Source organism: Bombina bombina, chromosome 8 (genome assembly GCF_027579735.1).
Source record: "Bombina bombina isolate aBomBom1 chromosome 8, aBomBom1.pri, whole genome shotgun sequence".
Taxonomy (NCBI): domain Eukaryota; kingdom Metazoa; phylum Chordata; class Amphibia; order Anura; family Bombinatoridae; genus Bombina; species Bombina bombina.
This window is the reverse complement of record NC_069506.1, coordinates 341,251,996-341,271,655: the sequence shown is the minus strand read 5'-3', so window position 1 is coordinate 341,271,655 and position 19,660 is coordinate 341,251,996.

Below are 19,660 nucleotides of genomic sequence, written 5' to 3'. Positions count from 1 at the left end.
GTGGGGAGCCAGTTATTTGTTCTATTCTCCCTTGTTTTGGTCTTAGAAGAAAAATTCTTTCTTACTTCGTCGCCTATAGTATCAGACCTACTTGCAACAAAGTTACAATTGCCAGAAATCAATCTTAAATCAGCATCTCTCTCTAACAATGGCAATCTCATTTTAATTATTTTACAAATGTCACCAAATTGTCTACTAAACTTGATGACAAAATTGATACCTTTCTTTTGTTTCAATCTGTGGTCAGAGTTAGCGTTAATGTGATCTTTTAGCAAATTATTTCTATCAAAACTTGATACTAAATGAGACTGTTTTTTCAAATCTTCCAAGTTGTAACCTCTAGCTACCAGGCGCTCTGTCAGATCATTGGCATGTTTCCAATAATCACTTAGGTTAGTACAATTACGTCTAAGTCTAATATATATTGGCCTTACCTCAAGGAATCTCAAAGATCGACTAAGAGAGCATCTGTTGTCATTGGAAGCAGAAGTTCCAAAGACTCCAGTTGCCAAACACTTCTTTGAACATACCAACAGACTTGCTCACTTTCTTTTTCAAGGCATTGAGCAAGTCACATTGGGAGCTAGAGGAGGAGATAGATATCAGGCTTTATCGAAAAGGGAATTTTTTTGGATTCATACTTTAAAAACGGGTCATCCATTAGGGATCAATAAAATTAGCGATGTCAAACTGTTCATAGATAGGAGCTAATATACACACAAAAATATTTTATATATTCTAGAAATACAGGTGCTTAATTATTATGTTGGCCTACCTGACATTTTATATATATAAATATTATCTAACATTTGCAACTCTTAATTCGGTGTTTTTCATATCCAGAATAATAATATATCTTTCTTATGTGCTTTTCATGATGCTGTAGTTAAAAACTAGAATTGCTGGTCTATTTGTTTAAAGCCATTTAGTTATCTTTCGATCTTGAATGATATAGTCCTGATGATGACCCTTAGACAGTATCTTGCATTTATCTTATATATCGTAAACGGCTATAGGGTTAACTCACTTTTATTATCATTAACTTTAAACAATCTTGAAGCAATGTTTAAATATAGGCTCAACTTTTGCATGTTATTGGCTACGATCTAAATTGTTCCCAAGCAGGTTTTATTACATTTACTCAAATTTTTTATTTTTTTGTTCACATTTTGTATTTCTATGTTTGCGCTGTCACACCTCAGGTACTCCACCGGCTCGGTCACATTTAAATAATGTATAATACATCAATGGAAATGAATGAGTTAAAGAGTGGGTGTTTTCTACTAACACCTAGCGAAAATGTGATTGGACCTTGTGGTTCTACCTGTGTGTTTAAACAGCAACTTCAGGTGATCTCTGTATGCTCTGATGAACTGCCCGTGAGGCAGGAAACGCGTCAGAAGTGGAGATTTTTATGTGCTGTGCCAGGTCTGTTTTAACGAATTTAATAAAATGATATTTAACATATGCCAACAACTCTCTCTCTCTTTAACTCCTATTGACTGAACTGTGAAATCTTGTTGTGTTTTATTATCATGCAATCCTCAGTATTATATTTGTGCTTGATATTCTCAACAGTAGTTTCCCATGCGTATAAATTTATATTTTCGCGTGTTGCACACGCTTGCTTGGTTTTCTATTGCTATTGTGTATATGAGTGATATGCTATCACAAAATACTCAGTGATTGAACTTATTGTTGGTCTCTAATGCTTGTAGATTAGTAATTTAGTGTGCTTTATACACGTACTTGGTTTATTAAATAATTGCTATGTACTAATCTACCTCTTATATAGAGCTCTACCTGAATACTATTCACATATTTGTACTGGGTATAACCATATATTTTAAGGATTTTCCATGATCGTTGTGAATATGCTCAGAGTGTTGCTCTTATATAGTTATTCCTCTATATGTATTCAAAGGATTTTCTATGATCATTGTGAATATGCTCAGAGTGTTGCTCTTATATGGTATATTAGTTTATTTTTGACAACATTGATCCCTTAAACTGAGTATATATCTTTACATAATATGCACGCATGCTTTGTTTGTTGATTTAAAGTAAACTTGTATTCTTTCTTACTGAGATCTGTCTAGGTTGCTGTTTAAATATAGTCGTTCTGGAGAGCCTATGTCAGGCATATGTTATACTCTGGAGTCACTGTGTCAAATATCCACCATACATCATTTATTGTTCTCACCATTCATGATAACAGTAATAATCTTCCCAGTTGGAAAACTGCTTATGTGGAAAATGTATCCTTTATAATTAAATTCATTTAACTGTCACACTGTTATAGATATTATTGTTATTTGTGCACATGAGTGCTAGCATATCTTGTAAATAGTATTCGTTATTATTATCCTTTATAAAAACCATAATAAGCCTCTAAATCCAGTACATCTATATGCTTAAATTGGTAAAATTACTGTAACAAACAATGCGATATAATGTTGCCATTAACATAAGATGGCTTTGAATAGTTGTTATATACTTTATCCCTATTTGTGAAAAATATGCATTATGGCTTGGGTGACCATATTGCCGCTTTAAAAAGGGACACATTTGAAAAATACATATGTCAGGGCTGTTTAAAGAAATGTTTTGTATAAGAACCCTGACATATGTATTTTTCAAATGTGTCCCTTCTTAAAGCGGCAATATGGTCAGCCTAATTTATGGCACTTAAATATCTTAGTATGATATCCGTGCTTTCTATATCGTAATCTTTACGTTCTTAAAAATTATTATAATTAACACTACGATATAATGTTGCCACTAACATAAGATCCGTGACCTCTCCACTCGCATAGTTGCCAACATTTCAAAAAAAATTCCAGGGACACTTTGCAGCAGAGCAAGCAAGCGGGTTACTGGAGTATTGACGACCTACTGTTCAACTGCTCCGCCCACTCAGTTCTGCAATCAAAACACACTCATTTGAAACTAATAGTATAATTTAGACTTATCCATAGTTTATTATACAGATTATAGCACCAAGCTCTTACACCTACCCAGTCTCTGGACACATTCTGGGCATATGGTTATTTATACAACACAGCATAAAAATTAGAAAGGCAAATAATATGTAAACCCATTCAATAATAATAATAATATTACATTAGGAATGAATTATATTTAAATAATATACTATATCTATTTATCATCTATCTGTTTATGTGTATGTGTGTGTATATATATATATATATATATATATATATATATATATATATATATATATATATATATATATATATATATATATATATATATGCAAACAACAAATAATGTGCAAAGGAGATTTTCAGGGACATTTCCAGGGACAAAAAAAATCCAGGGACATACATCAAAATCCAGGGACTGTCCCTGGAAATTAGGGACTGTTGGCAACTATGCACTCGTCATTAGTTCACTGTCCGTTTGGACTATATTACTGGTATATTTCAGCTATGCGATAGATATAATTTAAAATTCAACAATTACTGGGACCCCATCGTCCCACAACACCCCTGGGCCCTGACGCGTTTAGCCTGTTTTAGGCTTTATCAAAGGCGGGTGGTTCAAAGTATTTATTCTGTCGTGATTCCGGAAGTCCCGCCTCTACTACTCTGTAATTGGTTCAAATGGCCGTAAGTGATGTCTGAACAGCCTATTGGGATCTGAGTGCTCCGTAATCTTAGAACACATCAAGGTGGACTGACACTGTAGTATCAATGTTTTTCTTAAGGTGGACATATCTTTCTGTTATGTGCTATGATTCTATTTACGAATGTATTCCTATATTTGATGCATTCTATATCGTTCTTTCCCCCTTGAATTCATAGACTCCATTGGTGGTATGAATAGGAGAACCTTATGATAGGCATACGCAACCTAAAAAATATTGTTCATTGATTAATATATGAATTATTATGATTTGTTGTTTATGGTTTGTTGTGAATGATTTGTCCTTGTGTTAGTGCTAAGTGTTTTAAATTGTGCTAGCATGAAGTGAAGCGTGAAGTGAAAATAAAAAAAGGGGGGGGGTTTAAAAAAAAAAAGGTGAAATAAAACTTTATTCTTTGTCACAGAAATCCGTGTCTTGTGCACTTATTGTGTGTAGATGTAAATGGTGTGAAATGAAATGGGTTGAATTTTATTTGTATGTTTGTTTCTTTAGACAATTGTATATAATATTGTGTGTTTTTTAATTATAGTTTGATCCTTTGTTGTTGATTAGATTGCATCTATCATTTTCATATGCAATTACCATATTTCATATTTGAAATGTTTTTTTATAGTGACTTTTATCCTGCTATTCTATAATAGTGGCCTTTATTCCACTGTTCTATGATGCTGTATGCGTTATTACTGCGTGTTTGTAAGCCATATATGAATTTTGTGTGATGAATTTGTGTTATTGGGTGATTGTGAGTGATCCATATTTGTGTGAATGGATTTGTGTAATTTATGATCGTGCAATCTTGTGATATCATATGATGTGCTATATTTTTATTATAGTATATGAAATCAAATTCATATTCTCATCTTGTCAAATTTTACGAATTTTTTTATAGGATTTTATTAAAAAGAATTTTTATATAAAATTGTGGGGTGTTGAATCAAATTTGATTTTAATTTTGTGTGTGTTGTCCTGAATTCTTGTACATCAAGAATTCACATAAAGTGATGTGTTCAGTGCAAAATTCTCATTGAGTGATGTGGTTGATGCTAGTGTTAAGTATGATGGAATACTCCTACCTTGCTATCAGGTCTTATTATTTACAGCTACTTATTACTATATCTAGTTTACAATTTACTTGTATTTTGTTTTCTTTGTTATACTTTAGTTTATAACATAATTATTATTTTTATTTATCCTTGCCAATGATCAATGTCGTCTTATGAATTTATTGTATTGATATTTTCCTTATGGTTTGTAATTATCTGTTCTTATGATTTGTAATTATCTATTCTCATTATCTTTTATAATTGTAATTTTCCATATCTTTTTAATGCCTATCCTCATTTCCATTATACTAGGTCATACGGGGTGAGTGATGCATTTGGGATTAATTTATCCTGAATTGTGTTGATTCTCATCTTTATAGGTATACAAAAAAGTTGTTGTTTTCATTAATACCATTGGGGTGTACCGTGTTCAGCAAATATATACACTTTCTGCTTTTAGGAGGGATTTTTCTAAATCCCCCCCCCCCTCTGATACCTAATTTGATTTGTTCAATCCGCCACCATTGCAAGTCGTTTGAGTTTGAATTGTGTTTCTGTAAAAAATGAGAGGCCACACTTGTAATGCTCTTGCCATCCGCCACATCTTTCCTGGCGTTTTTGATGTTTCTTAAGTGTTCCATTAGTCTGACTCTTATTTTACCTATACCCATGTGCCAGTGTCACTAGTGTGTCATTATATAATGCTTGGTGTTGTTATACTGATGCAGATACCACTGACCCTATAACCAGCCCTCCTCTGGCTATACCCATGTGCCAGTGTAACTACTGTGTCATTATATAGTGCTGGGTGTTATTATACTGATGCAGATACCAATGACCCTATAACCAGCCCTTGTCTGGCTATACCCATGTGCCAGTGTCACTACTGTGTCATTATATAGTGCTGGGTGTTATTATACTGATGCAGATACCACTGATCCTATAACCAGCCCTCCTCTGGCTATACCCATGAGCCAGTGTAACTACTGTGTCATTATATAGCGCTGGGTGTTATTATACTGATGCAGATACCACTGACCCTATAACCAGCCCTCCTCTGGCTATACTCATGTGCCAGTGTCACTACTGTATTATTATATAGCACTGGGTGTTATTATACTGATGCAGATACCACTGATCCTATATTCAGCCCTCCTCTGGCTATACGCATGTGCCAGTGTCACTAGTGTGTCATTATATAGTGCTTGTTGTTATTAAACTGATGCAGATACCACTGATCCTATAACCAGCCCTCCTCTGGCTATACCCATGTGCCAGTGTCACTACTGTGTCATTATATAGTGCTGGGTGTTATTATATGGATGCAGATACCATTTGTCCTATAACCAGCCCTCCTCTGGCTATACCCATAAGACAGTATTATTACTATGTCATTATATAGTGCTGGGTGTTGTTATACTGATGCAGATACCACTGATTCTATAACCAGCCCTCCTCTGGCTATACCCATGTGCCAGTGTCACTACTGTGTCCTTATATAGTGCTGGGTGTTATTATACTGATGCAGATACCACTGATCCTATAACCAGCCCTCCTCTGGCTATACCCATGTGCCAGTGTCACTACTGTATTATTATATAGTGCTGGGTGTTATTATACTGATGCAGATACCAGTGATCCTATAACCAGCCCTCCTCTGGCTATACCCATGTGCCAGTGTCACTAGTGTGTCATTATATAGTGCTTGCTGTTGTTATACTGATGCAGATACCACTGATCCTATAACCAGCCCTCCTCTGGCTATACCCATGTGCCAGTGTCACTACTGTGTCATTATATAGTGCTTGTTGTTATTAAACTGATGCAGATACCACTGATCCTATAACCAGCCCTCCTCTGGCTATACTCATGTGCCAGTGTCACTACTGTATTATTATATAGTGCTGGGTGTTATTATACTGATGCAGATACCACTGATCCTATAACCAGCCCTCCTCTGGCTATACCCATGTGCCAGTGTCACTAGTGTGTCATTATATAGTGCTTGCTGTTGTTATACTGATGCAGATACCACTGATTCTATAACCAGCCCTCCTCTGGCTATACCCATGTGCCAGTGTCACTACTGTGTCATTATATAGTGCTGGGTGTTATTATATGGATGCAGATACCATTTGTCCTATAACCAGCCCTCCTCTGGCTATACCCATAAGACAGTATTATTACTATGTCATTATATAGTGCTGGGTGTTGTTATACTGATGCAGATACCACTGATTCTATAACCAGCCCTCCTCTGGCTATACCCATGTGCCAGTGTCACTACTGTGTCCTTATATAGTGCTGGGTGTTAATACTGATGCAGATACCACTGACCCTATAACCAGCCCTTGTCTGGCTATACGCATGTGCCAGTGTCACTACTGTGCCATTATATAGCGTTGGGTGTTATTATACTGATGCAGATACCACTGATTCTATAACCAGCCCTCCTCTGGCTATACCCATGAGCCAGTGTCACTACTGTGTCATTATATAGTGCTGGGTGTTATTATACTGATGCAGATAACACTGATTCTATAACCAGCCCTCCTCTGGCTATACTGTGAATAGAGAGCAGAGACAGGCGCAGCCCAATTCAAGTGTAGTATGATTTTATTCAATGTAAGAGCACACATACAAATGGCTACTTACAAGATAAACAGATAAAAACTGCATATAAAGGTTTCTTTACATCCAGACTGTATTTTTGAATGACATACAGCCGTAAAACAATCTCTACGCGTTTCGTCTGAGGACGCCCAGACTTTCTCAAGAGGGGAAAAAATTGAAAGTGATACAAGCAAGGCTCCAACCGGCTTCATAAAAGGAACCAATGATTGCATGATTGAATTGTCAGCCAATCATTGTTTAGGTGTATTAAATTAGTAGATTGGCTGTTGAGTTACATGGTTGCTTTGCATTATTACATGTCTAAAAGGCATATATAATTTATTCAGTGCAGTTACTTCATATGCAAAATAAAAAATAAGCATAAATTATGCTGGGTATGCAAGCTATACAAAACTAAGAATTGTGATAAAAACATTTATCATTAAAAGCAAGAGGAAAATTTGAGAACCAATACATTAAGAAAAATGTTGTTTAAAATATGCTGTTATGTGTTAAAATATATATAATGATAAACTACATAAAAGCTTGTAGGTCTAATTCTAAATTTAAACCTGATGGTTGCATGGTGTTCAATTGGTAAATCTACCATGATTCTCTGCGTCTGAGTGTTAAAAGCCTATTCGGGAATTTATTAGGGGGTATCCAGTCTATGACTTGGATTTTGAGAGATGAAGGATTAGAATTGTGATGTAGTTTAAAATGTTCTGGCACACTATGTGTCATGAGGCCATTTTTTATGTTATTGACATGTTCTCCCAACCTAGTACGTATACTTCTTTTGGTTCTTCCTATATAGATCAAATTGCAGCTGCATTTCAACAAGTAAACTACATAGGTGGTGCTGCAATTGCTCTTGTATTTTTGTTTAAATGTTATATCTCCCCCTGAATTGGGGAAGGTGGCCTCCCTGTTTACATGTTGGCACATGCCACATCTCGATACCCCGCACTTGTAGGTGCCGGGTTTCTGTTGTAACCAATGTGTTTTATCTTTAATAGTACACGGTTTATTGGGGTCGCGCAGTCTGGTGGGTGCTAAAATATTTTTAAAATCCATATTTTTTCTGAAAGTTACCAAGGGTTGGTCTGGTAGATTACCACCCAGTATAGGATCTGCCTTTAACACACCCCAGTGTTTCTTTAAAACAGTGTTTCTTGAGCCCTGACTGTAAGTTGTAATGAATCTGACATTATTTTGTGTCTTGTATTGTCTCTTTCGTTTTGACTTTTCAATGGGAAGTAAAAGGGATTTTCTATCCATTAGGGAAACTTTAGTTTTTGCCTGTTCTAATATCTTAACTGGATAGCCTTTTTCAATAAATCTAGAGTCTAATAATGTACTCTCTTGGTTGTAGTCGCTTGTTTTAGTGCAGTTTCTCTTTACCCTTTGGTATTGCCCCAGGGGTATATTGGTCTTCCACCTGGGTAAATGACCACTACTTGCATTGAGGAACCCATTCTTGTCGGTTGGCTTTCTAAAGTTTTTCACTGCTACCTTGTTTTGTTCATCAATATATAAAATTAGATCAAGGAACTCCATCTGTTTAGTGTCTATTTTGGATGTGAATTTTAAATTGTAGTTATTTGTGTTTATGTATTCTATAAACTCTTTGCATAGCGCTTCACTTCCTCTCCAGATGATGATCACATCATCTATATACCGAAAATAACAAATTAAATGATTATGATATGGATTGTTGGACCAGATGTGATTGTCCTCAAAATGATGCATGTAAAGATTTGCATACGATGGGGCAAACGTAGTCCCCATCGCAGTGCCCTGTATCCGTCTGTAAAACTGCTTCTCGAATGTGAAATAATTATGTGAAAGTATGAAATTAATACCTGTTAAAATAAACTCAAGGTGTTGATAAGGTAAAAATTCTTTGATTAATATTTCTTTAATTGCCTTGACTCCTTGGTCGTGTGGTATACAAGTGTATAGCGAAGATACGTCACAGGATACCCACAGAAAATCATTCGACCAGTCTAACCCTTCAAAGGTGTTAATTGTATGGATGGTATCCCTAAGGTAAGCCTTGTTAGATTGTACTACAGGCTGTAAATAATAATCAATATATATAGACAAATTGTTGGTTAGTGATCCAATCCCAGAAATGATGGGCCTACCAGGTGGAGATATTAGAGTCTTATGCACCTTAGGAAGGTGATAAAAAGTTGGTATGGTGGGGTGGTTTTCTGTTAGAAAATGAAATTCATCATTATTAAGGATGTTATTATTTTTTGCTTCTTTCAGAATGAGATTGAGTTCCTTTTTGAACTTAAGGGTAGGATCAAAGTTAAGTTTCTTGTATGTACGTTGGTCATTTAATATGTTAAAGGTCTCTGTGAGATAATCATCTCTGTTTTGTATCACCACCCCACCACCCTTGTCCGCTGCCCTAATAATGATATTATGATTGTTTTTTAAATCCTTTAGTGTTTTTCTTTCACTTATTGTTAAATTGTCATTGTATTTGTGCATCCAATTATCACCCTTCTTTTCCCAAAGTTTAGTGAGATCGTCACATATGAGTTTATTGAAAGTGTTTACAAATTGACCTTGGGATGTGTAGGGGTAAAAGCTAGATTTGCGTTTAAAATCACTATGTTTAATACTATCCTCGAGATCATGGGTACTAAGATCTATCAAATCTAGTTGATTTTGAGACGATATGTTAGTATTAATCACTCCCGTGTCTAGTTCGTTAAGTGTTGTCAAGGCAGACCGATCTGAATGGTCCAAAGTAATAGACGGTGTTGGTGTAATTCTAGGTGTATTCTTCAAGAAATACCTTTTCAAGGTCAAATTTCTAATGTATTTTTGCACATCTATGTAAGTCTGGAATTTGTTTGGAGCCTTTTTGGGGGCAAAATTGAGGCCTTTCGCTAAAAGATTAATCTCTTTATTACCCAGCGTTACGGTGGATAGATTAAATTTATTAGCTTTGCTTTTTTCTATCTCATTCTTTTTGTGTTTGAGAAATTGGATCTTTCTCCTCCCTCTACATCCCCGCTTGCTCTTCTTCTTTTGCCTGGCAAAAGCCTTGAGTTTTCTATTATGTTTTCGTGTGTTTGATTTCGAAATCTCCCTGTTGGGGAGGTAGCGAGATTTAAAAAATGCAGCTGATGACTTCTATTGTCCTGATTTGGTTTATTATGTGTTAAATGTGTAGGCTTAGGTTTTGCCCCCTGTATTTGCCAATTAGGCTTTGAAGCTATGCTTGAATCTCCATTTCCTAAATGCCCCAGAGTGTCAAATCTGTTAGTAGTTGGAATATTGAATCTTGGTTCTTTTAAATATGGTGGAGTGAAGCAACTTGAGTTATTTCTACTTCTCCAAGATTCCTGTTTGGCAGTATAGGAACCTGTGTTAGCGGTATGGCGTGCATTATGGTTTCCTGTATTTGAATTTCTCCTATAATTACCATTCTTATTATTGTAATAATGATTACTGTTAAATTGATGATTATCATTTCTATGTTCTATATTTTCACCTGTATGAGGCACTGAAAGAGGCCTATTGGAAATATGTGTGTGTTGATTTCTTCTATTTCCATTTGTTAAATGTAAATTAGCATTGAAACTCCCTCTATGTTGTCCATTAAAATGCATAGTTTGTTGAGGACCTTTGTTATGATTTTCAGTCAGATGCCTGTTATAGTTCTCATTATGCTGTTGTGGCTGATGTGTATTGTGGTTGATGTGTGAATTTCTAATTTGATGATTGGGTGGTCTTTGTTCACGTGTACTATTTCTAGTCTCATTCTCTGAGATGACATGAGAGATTTATTTTATCTTATAAGTATGGACCCTATCGTTTTGATAGTCTTCCATATCTCTACAAAGTTTTTTGTGTTTTGGACTCATTAGATCAGACCCATATTTATTATTTCTTTCTTGAATACTATCATTGAGTTTCTTCCAATGATCAATATTCTGAAAGTTCTGAATTTTGGGAAACAGTTTATCTAAATCAACTTTTATTTTGTCCAATTTGTATTCCCTATATTTAATTCAAATTTTTATCAGGGTGAGTGAACAATCATGGAAAGCTTTATCCCATTCCGTGCTGAATTCTACCTCCTCCAGCTCAAAGGCTGGTTTCTTATATAACCTCAGACCCCTGGGAACTATGTCATGTAGGACATAGTTGTCAAGCAACACAAGGTCCTGCCATTCTCTGGTATCATTGTTTAATAATTTCTCTAAGTCTTTAAATAGGGTATTAGGATCAAGATTTTCAGAATTGGTTGAAATGATGTTAGTCTGATTAAGCAAGTTGAGTGCCCTTTTTCTCAGATGTCTATCTGGGCAGTCCCCAAACTCAAAGTTATTCATAGCAACCTAGATGTGCCTAGCTGTATAATTTATTGATCTGTATATGTCTATAAATGCAAAATGCAAAGAGGTAGAAACTATGTGCAATGGGGAAAGGACAAATTAATTACTGTGTTTGCCTATGAGCAGATTGAATTTCAATGTAAAAAATACAAAGGCACGTCTCCCTGCTTGGTTCCAATATAGCTAAAATGAATTCAAGTCTAATGATGTTGGTAATGTGCTTGCATGAGATGAACTAAGTGTAGGAAAAGAAAAATGGCAAAGGTTTATTCCTACCTGAACATTGATTTCTATGGCAGTGTGCACTATACAAAAATAACACAATCTTATGTCAATCAATCTGTAAAGATATAAACAAAATTAATAAATAATAAATAAAAAACTGGTATGGTTAATCAAAATTCAAATAACCACCGCAACATGGGTAACAGGAATCACAGCTAAGGGTAAATGTAAATAATTCAATAGCATTTTTGGTGCTGATGCGTTAATTTAAAAAGCAGAGCCCTAATAAACACAGCAACGGTTATGCGCTGAGAAAGCAATTTAACACTGTAAATGGCGACTGCAATGTGGGTAGCAGAAAACAGAATAAATATGGCAGATTCAAAAACGTATTTGTTCTAATACGCTAATTATTGACAAGCAATCCTGTATGAACACATCAACAAGATAAATATAATGCGCTGAAAGAAAAAAGTATTAGATTGACAACAGCCTTGCAGAGGATTTAAGTTAACAGAAAATGTCAGCAAATGTTTGCACAAAGTTCAGTTACTTGGCGTGTAAAACTGTGCTCCAAGTGTGGTGTAGCAGCCCCAAAGTACAAGGAAAACGTCAATGTAGGAAGTACATAACACATAACTTTCTTGAGAAAGTCTGGGCGTCCTCAGACGAAACGCGTAGAGATTGTTTTACGGCTGTATGTCATTCAAAAATACAGTCTGGATGTAAAGAAACCTTTATATGCAGTTTTTATCTGTTTATCTTGTAAGTAGCCATTTGTATGTGTGCTCTTACATTGAATAAAATCATACTACACTTGAATTGGGCTGTGCCTGTCTCTGCTCTCTATTCACAGTTTGTTCCCTACTGGAGGTGTTTGGAGAATACACACCTTCCTATCTCAGGCAGCGCCCACCACTACAGTGACACAGGAAGGAGACTACCACTGCAAATTGCAACACGCTACTCTAGTGGATCTACTTCCGGCTCAACAGAGCAACCGGCTTTCTTCCCACTCACAGACTGACTCCAGGAACGTAAGCGCCCCTCAGCTTTTCTGCTTTGTTATGTACTTCCTACATTGACGTTTTCCTTGTACTTTGGGGCTGCTACACCACACTTGGAGCACAGTTTTACACGCCAAGTAACTGAACTTTGTGCAAACATTTGCTGACATTTTCTGTTAACTTAAATCCTCTGCAAGGCTGTTGTCAATCTAATACTTTTTTCTTTCAGCGCATTATATTTATCTTGTTGATGTGTTCATACAGGATTGCTTGTTAGAACAAATACGTTTTTGAATCTGCCATATTTATTCTGTTTTCTGCTACCCACATTGTGGTCGCCATTTACAGTGTTAAATTGCTTTCTCAGCGCATAACCGTTGCTGTGTTTATTAGGGCTCTGCTTTTTAAATTAACGCATCGGCACCAAAAATGCTATTGAATTATTTACATTTACCCTTAGCTGTGATTCCTGTTACCCATGTTGCGGTTGTTATTTGAATTTTGATTAACCATACCAGTTTTTTATTTATTATTTATTAATTTTGTTTATATCTTTACAGATTGATTGACATAAGATTGTGTTATTTTTGTATAGTGCACACTGCCATAGAAATCAACGTTCAGGTAGGAATAAACCTTTGCCATTTTTCTTTTCCTACACTTAGTTCATCTCATGCAAGCACATTACCAACATCATTAGACTTGAATTCATTTTAGCTATATTGGAACCAAGCAGGGAGACGTGCCTTTGTATTTTTTACATTGAAATTCAATCTGCTCATAGGCAAACACAGTAATTAATTTGTCCTTTTCCCATTGCACATAGTTTCTACCTCTTTGCATTTTGCATTTATAGACATATACAGATCAATAAAGTATACAGCTAGGCACATCTAGGTTGCTATGAATAACTTTGAGTTTGGGGACTGCCCAGATAGACATCTGAGAAAAAGGGCACTCAACTTGCTTAATCAGACTAACATCATTTCAACCAATTCTGAAAATCTTGATCCTAATACCCTATTTAAAGACTTAGAGAAATTATTAAACAATGATACCAGAGAATGGCAGGACCTTGTGTTGCTTGACAACTATGTCCTACATGACATAGTTCCCAGGGGTCTGAGGTTATATAAGAAACCAGCCTTTGAGCTGGAGGAGGTAGAATTCAGCACGGAATGGGATAAAGCTTTCCATGATTGTTCACTCACCCTGATAAAAATTTTAATTAAATATAGGGAATACAAATTGGACAAAATAAAAGTTGATTTAGATAAACTGTTTCCCAAAATTCAGAACTTTCAGAATATTGATCATTGGAAGAAACTCAATGATAGTATTCAAGAAAGAAATAATAAAAATGGGTCTGATCTAATGAGTGCAAAACACAAAAAACTTTGTAGAGATATGGAAGACTATCAAAACGATAGGGTCCATACTTATAAGATAAAAGAAATCTCTCATGTCATCTCAGAGAATGAGACTAGAAATAGTACACGTGAACAAAGACCACCCAATCATCAAATTAGAAATTCACACATCAACCACAATACACATCAGCCGCAACAGCATAATGAGAACTATAACAGGCATCTGACTGAAAATCATAACAAAGGTCCTCAACAAACTATGCATTTTAATGGACAACATAGAGGGAGTTTCAATGCTAATTTACATTTAACAAATGGAAATAGAAGAAATCAACACACACATATTTCCAATAGGCCTCTTTCAGTGCCTCATACAGGTGAAAATATAGAACATAGAAATGATAATCATCAATTTAACAGTAATCATTATTACAATAATAAGAATGGTAATTATAGGAGAAATTCAAATACAGGAAACCATAATGCACGCCATACCACTAACACAGGTTCCTATACTGCCAAACAGGAATCTTGGAGAAGTAGAAATAACTCAAGTTGCTTCACTCCACCATATTTAAAAGAACCAAGATTCAATATTCCAACTACTAACAGATTTGACACTCTGGGGCATTTAGGAAATGGAGATTCAAGCATAGCTTCAAAGCCTAATTGGCAAATACAGGGGGCAAAACCTAAGCCTACACATTTAACACATAATAAACCAAATCAGGACAATAGAAGTCATCAGCTGCATTTTTTAGATCTCGCTACCTCCCCAACAGGGACATTTCTAAATCAAACACACGAAAACATAATAGAAAACTCAAGGCTTTTGCCAGGCAAAAGAAGAAGAGCAAGCGGGGATGTAGAGGGAGGAGAAAGATCCAATTTCTTAAACACAAATAGAATGAGATAGAAAAAAGCAAAGCTAATAAATTTAATCTATCCACCGTAACGCTGGGTAATAAAGAGATTAATCTTTTAGCGAAAGGCCTCAATTTTGCCCCCAAAAAGGCTCCAAACAAATTCCAGACTTACATAGATGTGCAAAAATACATTAGAAATTTGACCTTGAAAAGGTATTTCTTGAAGAATACACCTAGAATTACACCAACACCGTCTATTACTTTGGACCATTCAGATCGGTCTGCCTTGACAACACTTAACGAACTAGACACGGGAGTGATTAATATTAACATATCGTCTCAAAATCAACTAGATTTGTTAGATCTTAGTACCCATGATCTTGAGTATAGTATTAAACATAGTGATTTTAAACGCAAATCTAGCTTTTACCCCTACACATCCCAAGGTCAATTTGTAAACACTTTCAATAAACTCATATGTGACGATCTCACTAAACTTTGGGAAAAGAAGGGTGATAATTGGATGCACAAATACAATGACAATTTAACAATAAGTGAAAGAAAAACACTAAAGGATTTAAAAAACAATCATAATATCATTATTAGGGCAGCGGACAAGGGTGGTGGGGTGGTGATACAAAACAGAGATGATTATCTCACAGAGGCCTTTAACATATTAAATGACCAAAGTACATACAATAAACTTAACTTTGATCCTACCCTTAAGTTCAAAAAGGAACTCAATCTCATTCTGAAAGAAGCAAAAAATAATAACATCCTTAATAATGATGAATTTCATTTTCTAACAGAAAACCACCCCACCATACCAACTTTTTATCACCTTCCTAAGGTGCATAATACTCTAATATCTCCACCTGGTAGGCCCATAATTTCTGGGATTGGATCACTAACCAACAATTTGTCTATATATATTGATTATTATTTACAGCCCGTAGTACAATCTACCAAGGCTTACCTTAGGAATACCATCCATACAATTAACACCTTTGAAGGGTTAGACTGGTCGAATGATTTTTTGTGGGTATCCTGCGACGTATTGTCGCTATACACTTGTATACCGCACGACCAAGGAGTCAAGGCAATTAAAGAAATATTAATCAAAGAATTTTTACCTTATCAACACCTTGAGTTTATTTTAACAGGTATTAATTTAATACTTTCACATAATTATTTCACATTCGAGAAGCAGTTTTACAGACAGATACAGGGCACTGCGATGGGGACTACGTTTGCCCCATCGTATGCAAATCTTTACATGCATCATTTTGAGGACAATCACATCTGGTCCAACAATCCATATCATAATCATTTAATTTGTTATTTTTGGTATATAGATGATGTGATCATCATCAGGAGAGGAAGTGAAGCGCTATGCAAAGAGTTTATAGAATACATAAACACAAATAACTACAATTTAAAATTCACATCCAAAATAGACACTAAACAGATGGAGTTCCTTGATCTAATTTTATATATTGATGAACAAAACAAGGTAGCAGTGAAAAACTTTAGAAAGCCAACCGACAAGAATGGGTTCCTCAATGCAAGTAGTGGTCATTTACCCAGGTGGAAGACCAATATCCCCCTGGGGCAATACCAAAGGGTAAAGAGAAACTGCACTAAAACAAGCGACTACAACCAAGAGAGTGCATTATTAGACTCTAGATTTATTGAAAAAGGCTATCCAGTTAAGATATTAGAACAGGCAAAAACTAAAGTTTCCCTAATGGATAGAAAATCCCTTTTACTTCCCATTGAAAAGTCAAAACGAAAGAGACAATACAAGACACAAAATAATGTCAGATTCATTACAACTTACAGTCAGGGCTCAAGAAACACTGTTTTAAAGAAACACTGGGGTGTGTTAAAGGCAGATCCTATACTGGGTGGTAATCTACCAGACCAACCCTTGGTAACTTTCAGAAAAAATATGGATTTTAAAAATATTTTAGCACCCACCAGACTGCGCGACCCCAATAAACCGTGTACTATTAAAGATAAAACACATTGGTTACAACAGAAGCCCGGCACCTATAAGTGCGGGATATCCAGATGTGGCATGTGCCAACATGTAAACAGGGAGGCCACCTTCACCAATTCAGGGGGAGATATAACATTTAAACAAAAATACAAGAGCAATTGCAGCACCACCTATGTAGTTTACTTGTTGAAATGCAGCTGCAATTTGATCTATATAGGAAGAAGCAAAAGAAGTATACGTACTAGGTTGGGAGAACATGTCGATAACATAAAAAATGGCCTCATGACACATAGTGTGCCAAAACATTTTAAACTACATCACAATTCTAATCCTTCATCTCTCAAAATCCAAGTCATAGACTAGACTGGATACCCCCTAATAAATTCCCGAATAGGCTTTTAACACTCAGACGCAGAGAATCATGGTGGATTTACCAATTGAACACCATGCAACCATCAGGTTTAAATTTAGAATTAGACATACAAGCTTTTATGTAGTTTATCATTATATATATTTTAACACATAACAGCATATTTTAAACAACATTTGTCTTAATGTATTGGTTCTCAAATTTTCTTCTTGCTTTTAATGATAAATGTTTTTATCACAATTCTTAGTTTTGTATAGCTTGCATACCCAGCATAATTTATGCTTATATTTTATTTTTTAGTTTGCATATGAAGTAACTGCACTGAATAAATTATATATGCCTTTTAGACATGTAATAATGCAAAGCAACCATGTAACTCAACAGCCAATCTACTAATTTAATCCACCTAAACAATGATTGGCTGACAATTCAATCATGAAATCATTGGTTCCTTTTATAAAGCCGGTAGGAGCCTTGCTTGTATCACTTTCAATTTTTTCCCCTCTTGAGAAAGTCTGGGCGTCCTCAGACGAAACGCGTAGAGATTGTTTTACGGCTGTATGTCATTCAAAAATACAGTCTGGATGTAAAGAAACCTTTATATGCAGTTTTTATCTGTTTATCTTGTAAGTAGCCATTTGTATGTGTGCTCTTACATTGAATAAAATCATACTACACTTGAATTGGGCTGCGCCTGTCTCTGCTCTCTATTCACAGTTTGTTCCCTACTGGAGGTGTTTGGAGAATACACACCTTCCTATCTCAGGCCTAGCCCACCACTACAGTGACACAGGAAGGAGACTACCACTGCAAATTGCAACACGCTACTCTAGTGGATCTACTTCCGGCTCAACAGAGCAACCGGCTTTCTTCCCACTCACAGACTGACTCCAGGAACGTAAGCGCCCCTCAGCTTTTCTGTTTTGTTATGTACTCCTCTGGCTATACACATGTGCCAGTTTCACTACTGTGTCATTATATAGTGCCGGGTGTAATACTGATGCAGATACCACTGATCCTATAATCAGCCCTCCTCTGGCTATACCCATGTGCCAATGTCACTACTGTGTCTTTGTATAGAGCTGGGTGTTATACAGATGCAGATACCACTGATCCTATCATCAGCCCTTGTCTGGCTATACCCATGTGCCAGTGTCACTACTGTGTCTTTGTATAGAGCTGGGTGTTATTATAAAGATGCAGATATACATCCAGTATTTCATTCAGGCTTTATTTATTCCGTAACTTATCACCCAGTATCACTAGCAGTCTCTTGACAAGCCACTAACTTTATTCACACTACATATTTTTTTTATTCCTATTATTTAATCGGAAAGAAAATATATACTAAGGTTGTGGCGGACACTGCAAGGGCTAGTCACGGACACCAGTGTCCATGTACGGACACCTTGCCTATCCCTGGTCCCCACCCCTTTTCATTATACCATGCTTTATCCACACATCCTGAGTTAAGCTTCTGTTGAGATTTAACCCCTGCAGGACACGCTTTTATCATCCACTGTGACAAGTTATTGAACTGAAAAAATAAACAATATGTCAGTTGCTGTTATTAAAATAAAAGTCTCTTTATTGAAAATAATTAAAACATGGAGGGTGCATACCCTATTAGAAGGAAAAATAGACTAACATGTTTCGGCTTGCGCCGTACTCATAGTCTTAGAACTTTACATGCGCACCTTTATTGACCACAACAAAATCAGACAGAATAATTTCCTTGTCAGAATTTGCTACCTCACAGTGCGCATGCTGCGGATTACATAATCAGATTCAAAACATTCCTTTTTAACATATGTGGAGTGCGATTATATAATACTAAGCATGCGGTAGCAAATTCTGTCAAGTTAGGAAAATCTGATAGAACACAAGCATTCCTATGTAATTATACAAAGAACTTATAGCCTAATATTTTAGCAACCTGCTCATTATACCCAATTTTGCTCATTTCACTAAATAATTAGCTTAAGAGAATTGTGGCTGGTGTAATATATTTACGGTGTGCTGATTTATTGCCTACTAGAATTTCATTTATTTTCTAGAGCTCTTAAGCATTGTTCAGAGCAGAGATAGGTGAACCACACACTCGGCACATTACATTTATACAATAATTGA